The sequence below is a fragment of the Adiantum capillus-veneris genome, chromosome 7, assembly GCF_014529385.1.
Source record: "Adiantum capillus-veneris isolate H3 chromosome 7, ASM1452938v2, whole genome shotgun sequence".
Lineage (NCBI taxonomy): Eukaryota > Viridiplantae > Streptophyta > Polypodiopsida > Polypodiales > Pteridaceae > Adiantum > Adiantum capillus-veneris.
The window spans coordinates 113,382,956-113,402,360 of NC_140937.1; the positions used below are offsets into that span (position 1 = coordinate 113,382,956).

At 44.4% G+C, this 19,405-nt stretch overlaps 1 protein-coding gene across 3 annotated transcripts in view; it reads left to right on the forward strand.

Annotated features, from left to right (window-relative positions):
- The first annotated feature begins 597 nt into the window (after positions 1-597).
- Positions 598-19,405, forward strand: part of LOC147454450 (U-box domain-containing protein 4-like) — a 51,800-nt gene continuing 32,992 nt past the window's right edge. The window contains exons 1-2 of one of the 3 annotated variants that reach the window (XM_086516405.1): positions 598-872; positions 2,108-2,201. The gene's annotated coding sequence lies outside the window, so the exon portion shown is untranslated. Of the gene's footprint in view, positions 873-907; positions 930-2,107; positions 2,202-19,405 lie in introns of those variants that run through there. The other 2 variants (XM_086516407.1, XM_086516406.1) reach the window with 2 other exon arrangements.

Below are 19,405 nucleotides of genomic sequence, written 5' to 3' on the forward strand. Positions count from 1 at the left end.
CACGCGGACTAATGATCCTCTCGCTTGCAAGTCTTGAGCGGTCCAATGTTCGAAAAAAGGGTATCTGAGCTTAGCTTTGAATTAATCAAGTGTAACATGCAAAAATAGTTGTTTATTTTGTAAAATTTCCAATAAGGATTTTTGTTAAAGGGAGTAGGGGGTACCAACTGGAATTAGTTTGAAAACGAAGAAAAATTTCATTGATGCGAGGCGAGGCACATCAAACGAGCGTGATAGCAACACGAGCAAGAGCGCTCAACAACGACGTGATAGGCAATGCCCAAAGTAAGGCCGAGGTGTAAGAGGAGCGAGGATAGGGGCCGGAGGCATCTTCTTCTAATGCCAAAAAAATGGTCTAGTTAGCAGCACTCGAAAGGAGCTTGAGTGGCTACTGTGATTGGAGAGAGGTATTCATAGAGATACTGTTGGCTGTTAAATAAAGCTTCTCTTGGGTTTTAGAGTTGGAACCTGTAGACCAAGGAGAATCTCTTGAGATTCCGCTAAATAAAAGCGAGGCAGAGATGTATGCCTGTGAAAATGAATATTTGAGTCATGGACTTTTTCGTGAGGGCCAGGCTTGTAGAGAACTTTGTAGGAGGTCAATAAAATTGACTTGCTTGCCGGCAGATCCGCGCTGAGGGAGAATGCGCGCGCGCACACACACAGACACTCTCTTTCTCTCTCTCTCTCTCTCTCTCTCTCTCAAGTCTCAACCCACCACCGCCCAGCTCTTTCCCTGTAGCTTCACTTTGTACAGCATGAAGACCTATTCCTTCTGAGACCATTAATCACCTGCGCTGGAAGTGTCCAGCTCTAAAGAGTAGATTCAATTCTCAATAGCAGGCAGTAAACGATCTGACAGGCTTTTGCAGGTACGCTTCGTGCTCTACCGTGTTCGTTTCAACAATTTGAAGAATCTATGCAGCCTCGTAAGTTTACTCAGAGTCTCACCCCTTCTTCGACTCAAGATGACTTGACCGTGTGCATGCCATACCATACACTACAAACATGGCCCTTCTTTGCGCTTAGACAAGGGGGATGTACATACATCTTCTTTCATGTTACGGGTATTGGAACCAATTGTTGAGTATTTGTGTGTGTATCTGTCAACTCTCTGCTGTTGGTTCGTGTATGTAGCAAATGGTGTGGTTCTGCCTTTTGAGCTCCATAGCTATCTCATGTTCCTTTATGACCAACATTGTTGAACTGCTTAAGATGGTGATAATTTACAGTATTATCCAAGCGTCATTGTTAGGAATTTTTTTGGTAGAACCCTACATCTGCTCGAATGAAATGGGGATTTCGACTACATGAGAACACGAATGATCTATTTTGAATGCAAGGAAGTGGTTTAGTGAAAAAAGTGGAAACGTCGCTTCCCGGCCATTTCCAAGACATTTCCATATATTTCCAGCTGGGCCTTTTTGCTGCTGTTGACTTTTGGGAAGCACTTCTGCCTCATATTGTTAACTCTCTGTGAGGTTTTCTGTTTAAGCGTCTAATAAAGCGTTTTTGTCTCTTAAGCTGACTTCCCTGGATTGTGTGCATGAGCTCTGGCCATTCTAGCCTAGCGTAGTATTGAGTGCGGATACTCTTTGTCTCAGATCCTCATTCTCGTCGACATTTACCTTTTTATGGTGGTCAGGCTAGCTGATTATTATATTGCGAAGATCTGCACAGATTTCTTTTGCTGCTGTAAAGGTATCTTGAGAAACAAATGTACTAGTTGCATGTGTATGGGAAGGTCATCTAGGTCGGGTGAGAGTCTCACTGTTCGATACTTGTGGACTTACATATGTAACTTGCATTGGAAGGCATCATGATATTTGTACCTCATTCATTTCTTTTGATATTTCCTGCCATAAGTTCTGGTTCCTAGAACATTAAAACTTATTTCGATGGCAACCTGGAAGCTCATTAGAGATGATATATGATATAGGGAAGATTTGAGAGAGGAGGTGAGGGTGGGAGAAATCTGATGCCATGTAGATTTCTCAAACCAAAACTATAAAAGAAATTACAGAGTAGCTACTAGCCACTATTTTGATGCAGACAATGAACGATATATACTTCTAAGCTTATTAAATTTCAACATTGCTCAATGCAGAAGCCCTGGATAGAGCGAGAGTTGAACAACGCTTGCAAAGAGAATAGGCTTGATAAGGAACAAAGACTGAAAATGGTAAAGAGGAGCCAATAAGGTAAGACAAGATACATATTAAGGGAATTGGCTCTTAGTATAGCAAAGGCAGGATATGTCTTGCTCAATTTAGTTAGGATAGGCATCACTTGCATGTGAATCAATTGGGGAGAGAGAGAGAGAGAGAGAGAGAGAGAGAGAGAGAGAGAGAGAGAGAGAGAGAGAGAGAGAGAGAGAGAGTTATCACAAATGGGAGCGCACACGAATAATCAATAATCTGAAAATAAATAGTGTCGAACGAACGAGACAAGGGAGAAGATCGACACAATATTGGGGACCAGAAGATGGGTTGGTTCCCCCCTTTGAGAGAATCTTTATTTAGGGAGAATCTTTTTACAAGCACAAGAATTGGAGAAAACCCCTTCGTTCTAGCTCTTAGACTTGATGGTCAATTCCTTCTCGTCAAGGAAATCCAAGAGACGAGCTCTCAATCCAAATACCTTTCCCATATGTACTTAGAGCGTGAAGCTTCGCAGCTTGTTCCAGATTCCGTTTCCGGAATCCCTGAGCATAGGCCCAAGCCTCTTTGCTCCTCCTCCGCGATGAGTACCTAAAAAAGCACAAACACAAAAACAAAAATACGTAGTCAAACTTCACCTGTCGCTCCTAGTACAAAAAAGCTACCTTTGTATTCGGATTTCTCCTCACGATCATTTGCAGCTTGGACACGGCAGGGTCTCCTTGTGCTAGTGTTGGCAGAATTGGGCATTGAGAGGGCGCTAGTATTGACCTTATAGGTTTTGGAGGGCGGCAGGAATAGCCGGTGAAGCTCCTGCAACAATAGCAGATGCATGTAGCGCTGGAATAGCTGAGAGAGAGAGAGAGAGAGAGAGAGAGAGAGAGAGAGAGAGAGAGAGAGAGAGAGAGAGAGAGAGAGAGAGAGAGAGAGAGAGAGAGAGAATAGTTGGTGGCAACATTTTAGAGAGAGGAGAGAGTAAGCGCTGCCGTTGGGCTATTCTTAGCCAATATGGGGGCGCCTCCTATTTTCTATGCTTTATTTTAAGAAGTGGCTGCCCACTTATTGAGTGGGCAGCGCGCCACTTGTTAAAAAGTGTGAATCTGTTTAAAACTTCAAACAAAAACTGTGTGAGCTGAAAACTGATGCTACATAACACTCTCCAGGTGTCCTTGGATGCAACGTCATGCATAGATGCAAGGCAAACATAGATTTCGTCGTAGGAAAGCACTTAAAAACATCGTGCTTTTTTTCAAAAGCTTCATAGAACCCATCTTTATTCATGTGCGTGCATTTTTATGCGTAATCCAGGATCCTTTACCGAGTTCGGATTTCCTCCCAGATCAATGGATAATCCCCTATCTGATGCTCCCGTCATGCATCATGTGAGGCATTGGGAATATCCATTCCTCGGTCTCTCCCACCGAACTTATGGAACAACTGCTTCACGATGCTTAATGTCACCCATCATATGACACATTAGAGTTGTTCGTTCTTGATGGCTTTTATCAGCTCCAATAGATCTACAGTTCTAACTTTTAACAGTTCATCTGTACACATTTGAATATCCTTCACGTAGTATTTTCACCTTGTATTGGCGGAGTACAACAGTTTGCTACACTGCTCGTGATGGCATCTTTCCATGGAGATTTCTTGGCGGTCGGGACACCCCAGACTGCTGCCACACTCATGGAGTATCCTTTAGTGGACATTGCAGCAGACATCTTCATCATTTGCCTCACATCTTTGGCTTCATACGATTTGTTCAACATCAGGCGCTGAGAGGGGGTGTTAAGACTTACACCACTTTGCTGCTTCACAGGTCTCACTCTCTTGTACTTTGAAAACAGATTAATACAAAAAGAAATATTGAAAGGGGTGCCACTCTTTGGGGCCAATATCCCTAGGCACGGAACTACGCCGGGCCGTGTCGACTCAAGTGTGAATTGTGAACTGTTTTGAAGTGAATCTCTGCTTTGTCGCGGTAGAATCTTGACTTGGGGTGTCCAAGTTTGTTATAGTGGTATGAGAGCGCGGCCGATTTCTCTTCTACCGGGAAATCCGATCCTTTTCTTGCGACACTTATGTATTCTAACAGAGATTAGTCGACTGCTTCTGCATTTGGGAATGCGGGAGGAGACCACAAAGAAGATTCTCATGAAGAGTATGGCCCACCTGAGTAGGCCGAGGTTGAAGAGATGGAATGTCGACAAGTGGTTGACGACGCAACAAAGATGTTGATTAACATTGCAAAGGATCCAAAATTCGCAAAATTTTTGACTCAGCAGTCCTTCGAAGAAATAGACACTCGGTGGAAGAAGGCCACAGAGCCACCCATCAAACCGGCACTCAAGAAACCTCCTTCTCCGAGGATGTTTACAGAGCAAGAATTAGAAGAGGTGGTTCATATAGATCAACCGGCTTTTGGACGCGAACAATAAAGCTAAAAAGCACGACAAAAAGCAGAAGAAAGGAACTGACTTCCCGGGTTATTTGGGTCGTCAATCTACTTTTGCATCGGCAAGAAAGCAAAAGAAGCGTGTACGATTTGAAGGACTACTTCTTATTCTTTCTTCTTCTGACAGTTCTTCTAGCTCTTCTGACTCGAGTGAAGAAGACAGAAAAGGAAAAAAGCAAAGCAAAAAGCAAATCTTCGGAAAGGACAAGAAAAAGGCAAAGAAGCCTAAGTTTCGCCCAATTTTTGACAGTTCTACAGAGGACTCATCCTCAGATAGTTCGGACTCGGACGATTACATGTTTTACGCAAAGAAGAAGCATTTCTATAAAGCCAACCAGTATGACTTCCTCGAAGATAAAAGCAAAAAAGTTAGAGAATTTAAAGAAGGTGGACAGTTAATTAAGTTTGACACTTTTTTGGATTCCGAGATGCTCCGGGGGCTTTGGCCTTCATACAACAGTTTGACATAGCTTTCTCTGGAGGGTATTACTTAGAGCACTCCAAGATTCGGAGGGCTACCTCTTTCTTCAAGGGAAATGCTCAAACATGGTGGTCCACCCTTCTACTGAGAAAGGAAGCTCCGGTTAAATGGTTGAAATTCAGAAGGCTTTTTATTTGTTCTTGGTTGACTCCGGAGTACGAACGAGATATACGAACTGCTTGAAATCATCTTCGGATGACCATGAGAGATTCTCTGGACGCGTATTGCGAGAGATTTTGGAGCTCTTTTCTACCAGCTTCTTCATTTAAGAAGGTCTCGTTTAAATAACAGATTGAGCGATTTTGCTTCACACTTCCTACAGAGATTCGAGACTACTGCTTGAAACAAAAGTCAGATTCTATTCAAGAATTGATGGGTCATGCGAAACGGGGTTTTGTTATACATTCAAGCAATCAGACTTACCCCACAGATGAGATCTTGACTTAGAACCGAACAGACTTCTAATAATGAAAGTAGAAATAAAAAGAGTTCCTAAGAAAAGAAAGAGAAGGATTTATGACCTTGGCTCACTCTTCGAGAGAGAGCCAACTACATCAAAGAGGGGAAGTGTTTTGGATGCGGGGAACATGGACACGTCTCCGCGAAGTGCCCTATAAAGGCACAGCAAGAACCGAATGCAGACAGGTCAGAGAGTTCGAGAGCAGCTGAGGAACGTGGATGAAAAGGCAAGATGAAAGCAGGACTGGTTCCAGATTGCATGGTTACTGATCCAAGCATGATTGATGAAAGTATAGAACTTTGTCGAGCTTGGGGCAAAGTGAAAGATCAAGAAGCCCTGATTTTCTTTGATGGAGGAGCTAAGTCCAACTTCATTTCACTTGAATTGGCGGCGCGGCTCGAGATTACACCCGATCGGATGGGACCACAAGCAGAGGCAGTTCTAGCGGCACTCGGAAAGGACGTGGCCATTACACGTGTCATTGGCAAACTTCGGTTGCATTGTCAGGGGTATTTGGGGCACGAGGACTTCTACATAATGCCCTTGGAAGATTGTGATGTCCTCCTGAGAGTCCCTTGGTACCTTAAAAACAACGTCGTAGTCGATTATCGGGCGAAGAAAGTGACATTGACAAATGAGGAGGGCCGAAAAATTGTACTTGATGTGAAATTGAAGGGCGAGTCTGTCCCTATTGTGTTGGCTTCGGCCGTTTTGAAATTAATGAAATCCAGTCTGTTTGTTTACTGAATCTTTTTGGAAGAGTTGAATGATGAACACGTGACAAATATGTTTGAACTTGATAAAGAACATCAAGATTTTCTCCACACTCATGCCGATTGCTTTTCTGAGGGCTTGCCAGACGAGTTGCCACCAGCTCGTCGTGAGGATCATACCATTGATCTGATACCTGGAAGCACACCACCGACCGACCACCTTACCAAGCGAGCCGAGCCTTGAATGAAGAGATTATGAACCAAGTGAAAGACCTCTTGGAAAAGGGTCTTATCCAGCCGAGTACTTCACCTTATTGCTCTCCGGTGTTGTTGGTTTTGAAGAAAGACGGATCTTGGAGAATGTGCATTGATTATAGAGCTCTCAATAAAATCACCATCAAGAACAGATTTCCGATTCCAAGGATCGATGATATTTTTGATAGACTACAGGGATCCTCTTGTTTTAGTAGGATCGATTTGAAAAGCGGATATCATCAGATCCGAATCGCGTCGGGAGATATCTAGAAGTAGCTTTTCGGACGAGCTTCGGTTTATATGAATTTTTGGTGATGCCTTTTGGCCTTACCAATGCTCCAGCGACCTTTAACCGAATGATGGACAGGATTTTCAGAGAGTACAGATCTTTTGTTGGTACTTTCTTTGATGACATTATAATCTTCTCCAAGGATGAGGCAGAACATAGAGATTATCTGCTACAGGTCTTTCAGGCATTGCGAGATCACAAGTTGGTGATCAATGCAAAGAAGAGTGAATTTTTCTTATTAGAGATACACTTTTTGGGACACATCGTCTTAGCAGCAAGAGTGGAGATGGAGCCGGCCAAGATTGAGGCTATACGTGATTGGCCCGATTTGAAGAATGTCCATGAAGTTAGAAGCTTCTTGGGCTTATGTTCTTACTACTGGCGGTTTATTAGAAAGTTTGCAGAGATTGCTTCCCCTTTGCATATCTTGACACAGAAAGGAGTCCCTTTCTCGTGGGGACCCACAGAGGTGACTGCCTTTCAGACTTTGAGAGTGAAATTTACTACAGGACCAATTTTGACTTTGTCGGATTTGCAGAAGTCATTCGTAGTATATTGTGATGCTTGTGGTCGTAGTCTAGGTGCGGTCTTAATGCAAGAAGGCCATGTCATTGCCTATGAGAGCCGATTGTTTTCAAGGCCGGAAGTGACAACACAAATATATGAGAAAGAGCTTTTGGTGGTCATCCATGCTCTTCACTCAGTGGTGACATTACCTACTCGGAGCCGATTTTACGGTCTTCATTGATCATCAGAGTTTACGCTACTTCTTGTCACAAAAGCAGCTATCGCAAAAGCAGATGCGGTGGGCTAACATCTTGTCACAGTTTCACTTCCAGATTGTCCTTGTGCAAGGACAGAAGAACTTGGGGGCAGATGCTTTGTCGCGGAAGCCGTTGGTCTTGGCTATTTTCGCAATTCATCGTAGAAGCTTCGCGGACATGGTCGATCTGTACGCCACGGATCCAGATGTTTCAGATGTATTCAGTTGAATACAGAATGGGGAGGTAGTAGCGGGATATTCCATTCGAGATGGCTACTTGACGAAGAAAACGATGTTGTGCATTATACAGGTGTTGAGGAGAAAAGGTTCTAATTGAGTGCCACTGTCCACCATTTACGGGTCACCGCGGCATTGATACCACCTTGAAAGGTGTGGAGCGATACTTCTTTTGGTGGAGACTCAAGAAGGACGTGGACGATTTTGTACGTAGTTGCTTGGTATGCCAGAAGGTCAAGTTTGACAGGCATAAAGCATAGGGATTGTTACAGCCTTTACCCATTCCCACCCGCCCCTGGGAAAGTATTGCTATGGATTGCATTGTTGATCTCCCAAAGACACAGAGTGGGCACGTTGGTATCTGGACTGTTATTGACAGATTTAGCAAGCAAGCTTATTTCATTCCAATGAAGAAAATAGTCAAGCCGGATCATTTAGCGACACTGTTCATTGCCCAGATATTCAGATTACATGGCATGCCTAGACAATAGTCTCTGACAGAGATCCCCGATTCACGAGTTTGTTTTGGAAGGCTATTTGGGAGAACATTGGCATGCAGTCGCAGTTCGCGTCGTCTTTCCACCCGCAGATAGATGGGCAATCTGAGATTGCAAATTCAGTCGTACTAGATTTATTGAAGTCTTACATTTCTGATCAGAATACTCAATGGGAACACAATAACACAATCCACTCTTCGACGAGGAAGGTGCCATTTGAGATTATCGAAGGTGCTACGAAGGTTCTACCCTTCCTAAGCACGAAAGATTAGATTTTTGAAGCCGACCACCAGTACACGAGGGACTTGGACATTGCTTTTGCCAAGGTCTGGGAGGCTTTAGCGAAATCTCAGGAAAGACATAAGAAGCCAGCAGATCGACACCGTCGTGATTTGAAATCAAATGAGGACGATTGGGTGCGCTTACATTTTGAGAAGACACGCCTAAGAAAGAAAAAGAGAAAGGAGCGGCTCTTTCCAAAGCTTAGCATGAGATACTATGGACCTTTTCAGATAAAAGAAAAGATAAAATGATGTCTCCTTTAGATTGAAGCTGCCCGATACTTGGAGAATTCACAATGCTTTTCATGTGAGTCTGTTAAAGCCTTTTAAAGGCGATGTGTTCGACGATGGGGAGCCAGATGAGCAACCGGAAGTAGAGGAAAGCGAGGAGATACTCGTTCCAAAACAGATATTTTCACATAAAGATAAAAAGATTAAAGGTAAAGTGATTAGGCAGTTCTTGGTTGAATTCAAGAACTATCCTGCATTGGATGCGAAGTGAATGGAGGAGGAGGACCTAGCAGATACTCCTCAGATTGTGGAACTTTACTTTGAAGCATTCGGTTTAGCATAGTTTACTCCGATAGAACCTCGATTTCAGCATGGGCGAATCTAGTGCAGCGGGTTTGCACAAGAGGGGAGTCACTCCACTCCTTTGTCAACAAATTGCCCCGATTTTTGATATAGAGTCACTGATGTCCCTTTGGGTTTCAGGGATACCGCTGAGCTAACAATATTTTGCTGTATGACTTTATGAACTAGAATTTTTGATAATGAAAATAATACTGATTATTTTGTACTTGACTTGTTTGAGTGCAGGAATTGAAAGACGAAATGACTACAGCATTTCGGTCTCATAAATCTCTATAGACATGATTGCAATATGGATTAGTTAATCGGGCATCTGTGAGGTCCGGACTGGATCTAGATGCGATTGGTTAATCATGGTCTGAGATTTGGAATGATATTTGAATGTGATTTGTCACGTGATGTCAAGTGATGTCCTGTGATGTGACTGTAGATTGGTACATGTGCTAGATGTGTTGTGCCTAGTGTGTCCGTACTAACAGTCAGTGTCTACTAAGATAGTTTATGGCCTTTGTTTTGTAGGCATAATCGAGGGTGATTACAATGCTTTCAAGAGGGGGGTATGTCACAAAATGGTGACGACGGATGTGGCAGCAGACCTGAACACACCTTGACTGGCCGGCAGTACACGTTGCAGACAGTACGGCAGTTCCGGATTTTGCGGTGCCAAACGCGTTGTCAGGCTGACGTTGCAGCGTACGGATCTCCACAAAAAGCGGGCCATACGGATTTTTGCTAGCTGATTCTACGCAAGGTTTTGGGATTGGATGCTTTAATTTAGAAAGCTTTTGGGAATAACTGCTTTAGAGAGAGAGAAGCTTCACTTATTGCTTTTGGGGCTCTGCTTTTGGGCATGCCTTGTAAAAATGAATAAGTGGGCAGTGCCTCACTTGTAAGGTGCAACGGAAGTGAATGTTGAACTTTGCTCAAGATGAGTGCTCCAAACTTTGCTCAAGGGTTCCTTTTACGACGGAAGGGAGAGCCTTCTGTCCTTTAATGAGAGAGTGCAAGTGATCACAAACAAAGTGGACAAACACTGTGAATGAAGGTGCTAAGATTGAGAGATAGAGAGAGAAGAATACGACACCAGAAAGTTGTCAAACCCTCCTCCAAGGGCCCCTCTCTCGATGGCGAAAGAGGTCTATGCTATTAATTGCACAATTTGATACAAGGTGCTGATGCAAGTCGTGAGACTACGATGCAATGTAACTGGGTTGGAGATGACGGTGTCGACGGCGGCGTCTGGCTGAAATGGTTCCTGTCGGGCTGTTCTTTATCCCCTGAGTTTTCTGGTTCTACTGCTGAATTGGCTGCTGGAAAACGCTGACTGTTGCTGTTGTAAAACGCTGACTGCTGCCCTTAAAACGCTGGATTTTCTGCCCTTCAAAACGCTGATGTGCTGGCTACAAAAATGCTACCATGCAGGCTGGGGAATGCTGTAGTTCAATGCTGAAAAACGCTGCTGTTCAATGCTGAAAAATGCCAGGTCTATGGGCTGAAAACCGCTGTGGGTAGAGGCTTCAAAAACGCTGGCTATGGTGCTGAAAAACACCATGTCTATGGGGCTGGTTCTTGCTTGAGAGGGAGAGGAAGATGCCTGTTGCAAGTGGCTTTGCCTATGCACTTTTCTCCTCTTCTGCCAGATAAGCCCAGCACTAGGTTTTATGCTTAGTTCATTTGCCCTACCTAGTTCCCAATAATAGTCACTAAAAAATGATAAGTGAAAAATGTCAAAAATAGGGAAAATAGGTTTTATGCACTGGAAAATGCTCGTGATGGTTTCTGATGGTAATGCTGATGATCATGCTGTGTGCAACCGGAGGATATGCATCTACTCTAAGTGCCTGGGCACGCACGATCTGTGAACAGACTCACAAAAGTGCCAGAACACTTCCTAAACTAGACTGATTGAATTGAACTGAACCCTTGTTATGAAGTAGCTTGTTCGCGTACACGTAGGGTTAGATGTGTCACGTGACATCCCCTCCTTTTTAAAGTGAGGTATTGGTACCGAGCTGCATGGCTTCCTTGTAGTTTGCCAATAACTTTGGGTAATCTTTGAAAAACTTTGCATTGACCCATACTGCTTCGTGGGTTCCTCGATCCTTGAACTTTAAAAGTATTGTCTCACTTGCTTCTTCGAACCATGTCGAAACCGATGCAACAACACTTGCTCCGGCTAAATGACTTTAGCTTCATCGATGATCTCCGGTTCTTCTTTTTCCAAAATGTTTGTTGGAGGTGTTCCCTGAAACACTTTCAACCAAGAAACATGGAAAACGTTGTGCAGTGACCATGAGTTAGGCAACTGCAATTTCATTGAAACCCATTTATCTTTTTAATGATTGGAAATGGACCATACATTCTAAAAGACAACTTGGGACATTTCTTTCCAACTTGCTTAAGACGTTGCTTCATGATTCTTAAATACACCCACTCTCCTTCCTTGATCGAAACATCCTTACGATGCTTATTAGTCTGCCGTGAATAAGATTCCTGAGCCTTGCTTAGCCGAAGCTTCACACTCTCAAAAATCTCATCCAATGACTGACTTTCAGCATTGGCATCAGTCATTTGACTGACCGAGCAAGTCAAAAGTGAGTGGAATGGACGGCCAAAAGCTACCTCATACGGAGTTCGACCAATGGCAGAGGAAAAAGAGTCGTTTAAAATAGCCTGAACCAATGGGAGATAGAGCTCCCAATGAGACTGCTGATCATGCACATATGACCTTAAAACATCAAAAGCAAACTGATTGGAAATCTCTGTCTAACCATCTGACTGTGGATGGAAAGCCTGTGAAAAATTCAACTTAGTGCGAAAATTTTCAAAGAGTACGCGCCGAAAATTGGACGTGAACTTAACATCCCTATTTGAAACAATCGATTTTGGCAAACACAGAGGGGGTATCAATGCTTTATGAACAACCGTGCTACATCTTGTGCAGTGACTGTGGCCTTACAAGGAATTAACATGTGAAACGATCAACAATTGTCAAACATTGAGTGTTCCTTGAATGCAAACTAGGTGGAAGGTTAGTCACAAAATATCTTGAAAAGGTTCATTGGGAATAGGCAGCGGAAGCAAGAGGCCTTGTTGCTTTCCTCGAGGAGCTTTTACCTTTTGACATATAGTGCACTGTGTGACATAACAAAACATATCCTTTCGCATTTTAAGCCAATATATATATATATTTTTTTTCAAAGTGATGTTCATTCCCTTGTGCCCACCCGTGAGAATCATGTGCATCATGCAATATGGTTGGCCTGAGAGAGGGCAACACACATAGACGTTGACAAAAATATAACAAACCATCACGAATGAAATAGTTGCTTGGCCCTTGGGAAGCAAGAGCCTGCAACCATTGCTTACCAAACTCGGAATCCGCATATTGGTTCTTCATGCTGTCGAAAGACACACCTTGAATAGAAACTGTGGATCTTGACTCAAGAGCCAAAATCTGTCCTTTGCGACTCAACGCATCTGCTATAGGGTTAGCTTTTCCAGACACATAATCAAACCTCCAAATTGTTCAAAAAATTGTGAACACTGTGCTTGGCGATAACTCCAATGTGCACTAGGCATAGACTGGAGCCACTTGAGGGCTCGGTGATCTGTGCGAACTGTAAACTCTCTACCATAAAGAAAATGCTTCCAATGCTTAAGAGAGTGAATGACAGACAAGAGTTCTTTATCATAAACTAAATAGTTCTTTTTTGCACTATTGAGCTTCCGACTAAGGAAAGCTACGGGACAACCATGCTGTTGAAGCACAACGCCTATGGTGACATTGCTCGCATCTGTCCATACCTCAAAAGGTCATCCCAAGAGGCAAGGATAAGACACGGTGCTTCTGTCACCGCAACCTTGAGAGCTGCGAAAGCCTCAATGGCTGCTTTGGGCCGAGTCTTTACCCCTTTCAAAACATCAGTCATAGGTGCGGCAATGCGTGAAAAATTCTCTATGTGCGAACTATATGCTTGACACAAACCAAGAAAAGAATGCACATCATATGCAGTTTTGGGCAAATCCCAATTTCGTACCTGTTGCACCTTCGCGGGGTCTAGCTTGATGCCTTCTGCAGAAATGATATAACCCAGATAAGTAACTTCAGTGAGAAAAAACTCAGATTTCTTAGCTGCAATGTACAATTGACACTCATCCAAATGGGTTAGTACTTTTTCGACATCCTTTTCATGTTGTTCTCATGATGGAGAAAAAATGAGAATATCATCAAGAAAGATGAACACAGACACCAACCATATCGCCGAAACGGCCTACCATGAGGCGATTAAATGTACCCACGGTATCTGTCAATCGAAAAGGCATAACAACATACTCCCATTGCCCTCGCTTTGTGCAAAAAGCGGTCTTGAAGATGTCGCCTTTGAATACCCTTACCAGATGGTATCCACTCTTGAGATCGACCTTAGTGAAAACCTTTGCCCCATTGAGCCTATCAAGGATATACTCAATGCGAGGCATCGGAAACTTGTTCTTGATGGTCGTCTTGTTCAATGCCGTGTAATCAACACACAAACGAGACGAACCATCCTTCCTGCGGACAAACAAAATAGGAGTAGCAAAAGGACTTACACTCGGATGTATGAATCCTCGAGCCACCAACTCGTGAGTCGCCGCTCTAACTCTTTCTCCTGTGTCTTGTTCAAACGGTAGGGAGCCTTACTGACAGGCTGTGCCTCCTTCATAAGTTCGATGCGATGGTCCTCCGGCCGCTCGGGTGGGGGATGGGGTGGAAGATCGTCCTGCCAAAAGAGATGCTTAAACTTGGTAAACAAATCTGAATACCTGTCTGGAGCTTGAATGCTCTGGGTAACTGGAGCAGCATAGATGAATGCCGCTTGTGCTCCTCGTCGTAATTCACGCTTTAGCTGCACATGAGAAATGAGAGGCAAAGAATGCAGACCCTCCTCAGCATGAATGATGATGGGGGAGTCAGTCTTGGCAGTTAATGTGAGAGTGTTGGCCTCCCAATCAATGAGAGGGTTATGCTCATGAAACCACCTAATGCCCAAAAGCATATCACATCCTGAAAGAGGAGACACGAGAATTTCCTACGGAAAGCAGCTTGTTGAACTGTAAACAACATATCAAGGCACTCTTTCGTGATGAGAGAGTCCATACCTGGAGCGAAGCCAGAGACCTCGAGAGGAGATTTTTGACTAACCTCTAGGCGGACTCTCTCAACAAGAGGCACTAATCACATCATGCATATTGCGTGGATCAAACAATATGATAAAACGCTGACCGTTTACATGATCATAACACTTCATGTGAGACTCATCAATGTGTGTGTCAGAGATATGAGAAGACTCAGCTTGGTTCATTAAAGTGCTTGTGGTTGCTGTTTCCATCTTACCATCATGCTTACTGAAAGTCAACTTCTCTGTGACTTGGTTGTTGGAGTCCGAATCTCGGCTTGCGCCACTTGATGAACTACCAACACTTTGGTCGGCTCGGGTTTCGATGTGAGAACCTGTCGGACCAATTCTTGCATGCGTTGGTCTCTCTATACCTCACGCTCAGCCTCCAAGGCCGCTCGTCTTGCTTCGGTCGCTTCGCGCTCACGCTCAATAGTCGCCTTTCTTTCTTCAGCCGCTTCTTTTCTTGCGTCGGCTGCCAAGCGTGCTTGCACAAGCTCACGCTCCAGAGTAGACTTTCTTTCTTCGGCCGCCAAGCGAGGTTGCTCCAAGTCGGCTTGTCTTTCTTCGGCTGCCAAGCGAGCTTGTTCCAAGTCGGCCTTTCTTGCTGCTTTTCTGCCTTTCCGTTCTCGTCCGCCAAGTGCGCTTGTTCATGCTCGCGATCTTGTCTTTCTTGGCGTTCACGCTCCACGGCAATGCGAGTCGCTTCTTGTTTTGCCATCATGTCCATTATCGACTTGATCAAAGCCTCCATAGGATTTGGTACAATCCTTGGCGTAGATGGGGAAGGGGGAGGGTCAGAAAAACCTCCTGTGGGGAAAATTCTTCTTCGCCACTGCCATGCTCATCACCTCCATGCGAAGTATCCATTCCGCTTCGGGTAATGACCATACACTGAAGTCTTGGGTTCTTAAGTTAACGAGGAACTTGGGTTCTTGTGGGTCTTGGGTTCTTGAGTTCTTGAGGTTCTTGAGTCCTTGAGGTTCTTCTTTCGCTTGCAATCTGTGTTAGAGAAGGATCTTCTCTTCACCCGAGTTCTTCTCTTTTCCGCGGGCGCACCATAATGAGAGAGTGCAAGTGATCACAAACAAAGTGGACAAACACTGTGAAAGAAGGTGCTGAGACTGAGAGATAGAGAGAGAAGAATACGACACCAGAAAGTTGTCAAACCCTCCTCCAAGGGCCCCTCTCTCGAGGGCGACAGAGGTCTATGCTATTGATTGCACAATCTGATGATACAAGGTGCTGATGCAAGTTGTGAGACTACGATGCAATGTAACTAGGTTGGAGATGACGGTGTTGACGAGGCGGTGACGGCGGCATCTGGCTGAAATGGTTCCTCTCGGGCTGTTCTTTATCCGCTGAGTTTTCTGGTTCTACTGCTGAATTGGCTGCTGGAAAATGCTGACTGCTGCCCTTAAAACGCTGGATTTGCTGCCCTTCAAAACGCTGATGTGCTGGCTACAAAAATGCTACCATGCAGGTTGGGGAATGCTGTAGTTCAATGCTGAAAAACGCTGTTGTTCAATGCTGAAAAATGCCAGGTCTATGGGCTGAAAACCGCTGTGGGTAGAGGCTTAAAAAACGCTGTCTATGGTGCTGAAAAACGCCAGGTCTATGGGGCTGGTTCTTGCTTGAGAGGGAGAGGAAGATGCCTGCTGCAAGTGGCTTTGCCTATGCACTTTCCTCCTCTTCTGCCAGATAAGCCTAGCGCTAGGTTTGCTTTTATATATGCTTAGGTCATTTGCCCTACCCAGTTCCCAGAGTGAGCACCTACCCACTCTCTTGTCCTTTGAACACAGATTAATACAAAAAGAAATACTGGAAGGGGCGCCAGTCTTTGGGGCCAATATCTCTAGGCTCGGAACTATGCTGGGCCGTGTCGACTCAAGTGTGAATTGTGAACTGTTTTAAAGTGAATCTTTGCTATGTCGCGATAGAATCTTGACTTGGGGTGTCCAAGTTTATTACAGTCCCTTTTCTGGGCCGGCCACCCACCTTGTTCGGGCGCCCTCTTTATTCCTATTTTTCCTTGCTGGGTCATGAGGGTTTTTCCTTGCATTGCCCTACCTCCCCTTGGGCACCTATATATGGAGCTAGGGGGGTACCCACAGATACACATCTGATACGTTGTATTGTATGGGTCTTCCTGCTTTGATAGTCATGGGGGGATTGATCGTACCCTCTTCACCATATCAGCGTTTTGGTGTTGTCTTCTCTCTCTCTCTCTCTCTCTCTCTCTCTCTCTCTCTCTCTCGCACATGCACACTCTCACACTTTGAGATACTCAACTCACTCTTCTGCTGGCAACCGAGGGCGCGAGTCTCTCTCTTTTTGAAGCTTTTCTCTTCTCCGGTTACCGTTGTTCGAATTTTGTTCGGTCCTTGCTGTCAGGAGTTGATCTGTGGGATACGTAAGAGTACCCGCATGCATTGCAAACCCTTGCTTGACATATCCCATTAGTTGTTGTATGGACTCGGACTTCTGCAAACAACAATCCCGTATCTCTTTAGGTAGGCCACAATGAAATCGCTCAATGTGTTGCTTAAATGTGATCTCTTTGAAAGAAGAGACCGACAGAAAAGTATTCAAAAATCTCTAGCTGAAAATGTTTTAAGTATTTTCCTTGGTCATGCGAAGATGATTCCAAGTGGTGATCACATCACGTTCGTACTCTTGAGTGAGCCAAGAAGAGGTGAAAAGTCGCGTGAGCTGTAGCCACTTCATTGGTGCTTCCTTTCGTAACAATAGGGTGGACCACCATGTTTGCGTGTATCCCTTTAGATATGATGCTGTCGTCCTGACCTTGAAGGGCTCTGTGTAACAGCCTTGGACACTCCAAGCAAGAAATCAATAGCAACACACGAACAGAAACTTCAAAATTATTTAACTTATATATATATATGTGTGTGTGTGTGTGTGTGTGTGTGAGAGAGAGAGAGAGAGAGAGAGAGAGAGAGAGAGAGAGAGAGAGAGAGAGAGAGAGAGAGAGAGAGAGAGAGAGGGACGACATGACGGAGTTCCGCGTCCAGAAGCATTGGCCCCAAAGACTCGCGTCCCTTTCGGTATTTCTTTATTTATTGATCTCAACAATTGCCGAGGGTCCTTTGCTCTCAGGCTCTATGTCGAGATGCTCTGCAGAGTGAGGCCCAAGGGCTCTTTTATTCTTACAAGGGATGCCCCAAAAGTAGAGCCCCAAAAGCACTTCCCCCAAAAGCACCTGCTCTCAGAAGCTAGCATTGGAGGCTCCCAAAAGCAGCTAGCGTAATTTGCGAAAATCCGTATAGCCTGCCACATGGCACCAGTAGCACAAAACACAGCAATCTGTACAAGCCTTCCACATTAGCATCCGTACGATCTTCCTCGTCAGCATGTCAGTGCATTTTACGGAAATTCTTTTCAGGGTTCAAGCTTTTGTCCTTTAGGGTTTCGGGCTCTCGATCGGTGCTTCATAAGTTCCCTTAGTTATCTTTTAGGGTTTCTCTTGTCCACTCAACCATTTCTCTTCTAGTTGGTCATGCCACATCATCACTTTGTGATACTCTGAATAGCGTCCTCCAGAGCAAGCTATGCCGAATTGTTAGAGAGCCTTATGGGTATCTCGAAAACTTGCAAAAGTATCAAACTTTAGGGCTTGTCCACCCTTCTTAAAATCTTTCGTCTTCTTGCCCTTATCCTCAAGAAAGTCATATTGGTTGGCTTGATAGAAATGCTTCCTCTTAGAATAAAATGTACGCTCATCGGAGTCCGAGCTCTCAGAAGAGAATGAGTCCTCATCTGAATTGTCTAAATATTTCCGAGATCTTCGGTGGGATCTTCTCTTCTTTGCCTTCTTCTTGTGCTTGCTGTGCCTCTAAATCTTTCTCCTTTTTCTACTCTTTCTATCCTCATCACTAAAGTCAGAGGAGGAAGAATTGTTTGAGCTAATAGAAGACAGCGTACACGCGTCTTTATTTTTTGTGCATTTGCAAAAGTAGATTTTCGACCCAAGTAGCCAGGAAAGTCTGCTGCTCGACTGTGTCTCCTATGCTGCTTCTTGGTCTTCAGGAGTCGACTAACTCGCCTTTCCACTGCTTCTTCAAATTCATCCTCTGAATACAACCTCGGAATGGGTGTTTTCTTCAAAGCTGGCTTCAGAGGTGAATTGATGGCCATACACCATTGGGCCCCTTTTGGTATTTCTTTTTATATTAATGCTTGGCAAAGTCCAATGTCCGAGGGTCCTCTGTGCTCAATGGTCCAAGCCAATCTGAGGGAGAATGAGGCCGTGTCACTTCTTATGAACCGAGGGTCCTCTCTGCTCAATGGTCCAAGCCAATCTGAAGGAGAATGAGGCCATGTCACTTCTTATGAAGGCCCGAGGCCCAAAAGCAATACAAGAAAAGCTTCAGGTTCTAAAAGCAATTGATCCCAAAAGCATCTGGGTCCAATCGCTTGCGCCAAAAGCTATCAGTGCGTTTTGCGGCGCATTCTGCGGAAATGCGTACACTGCCATGTTAGCAGCCTTCCGTAATTTGCGGCAATCCGTACGTTGTGCCACGTTAGCAGTCCACACAACCTTGGTCTTTGTTTTATTTTATTATTCAAGAGTCCCTTGGGCCCTGTCGAATGGAACCAACTTATAACACTTTGGCAGTTTCATTGGGGTTTGTCCGACCACATGCCACGTCATCACTTTGTGACATCAAGTCTTTCATTATCTGGTTCATCTTCTTTCAAGAGCTCTGTCCGGTTTTTTTTTCGAGTACAGGTTCCACTTTTTAGCACTCGACTTATTTCTCTACTTCCTTCCTGGCTTCAGAGGAGAATCAATAGCCTCTCGCCATCTCGATGAATCTCATCCATCGCGTAAGTCTTTAGATGCTTCACATATTTTGGTTTTTGGGAGTACCTCATCAATCTTTTTACACACTTGTGAACCTGCACTTGACGTTTGTACTCCATTCTACAAATTTCCTCGCCGAAAATTCGCCTAAATCTTTGTTATTTTTGTTAAGTTTCCACACCACGCTGCAACTTTTCTTCACCTCCTCAAAGGGGTGGTCTTTGTCAGATTCTCTACGAG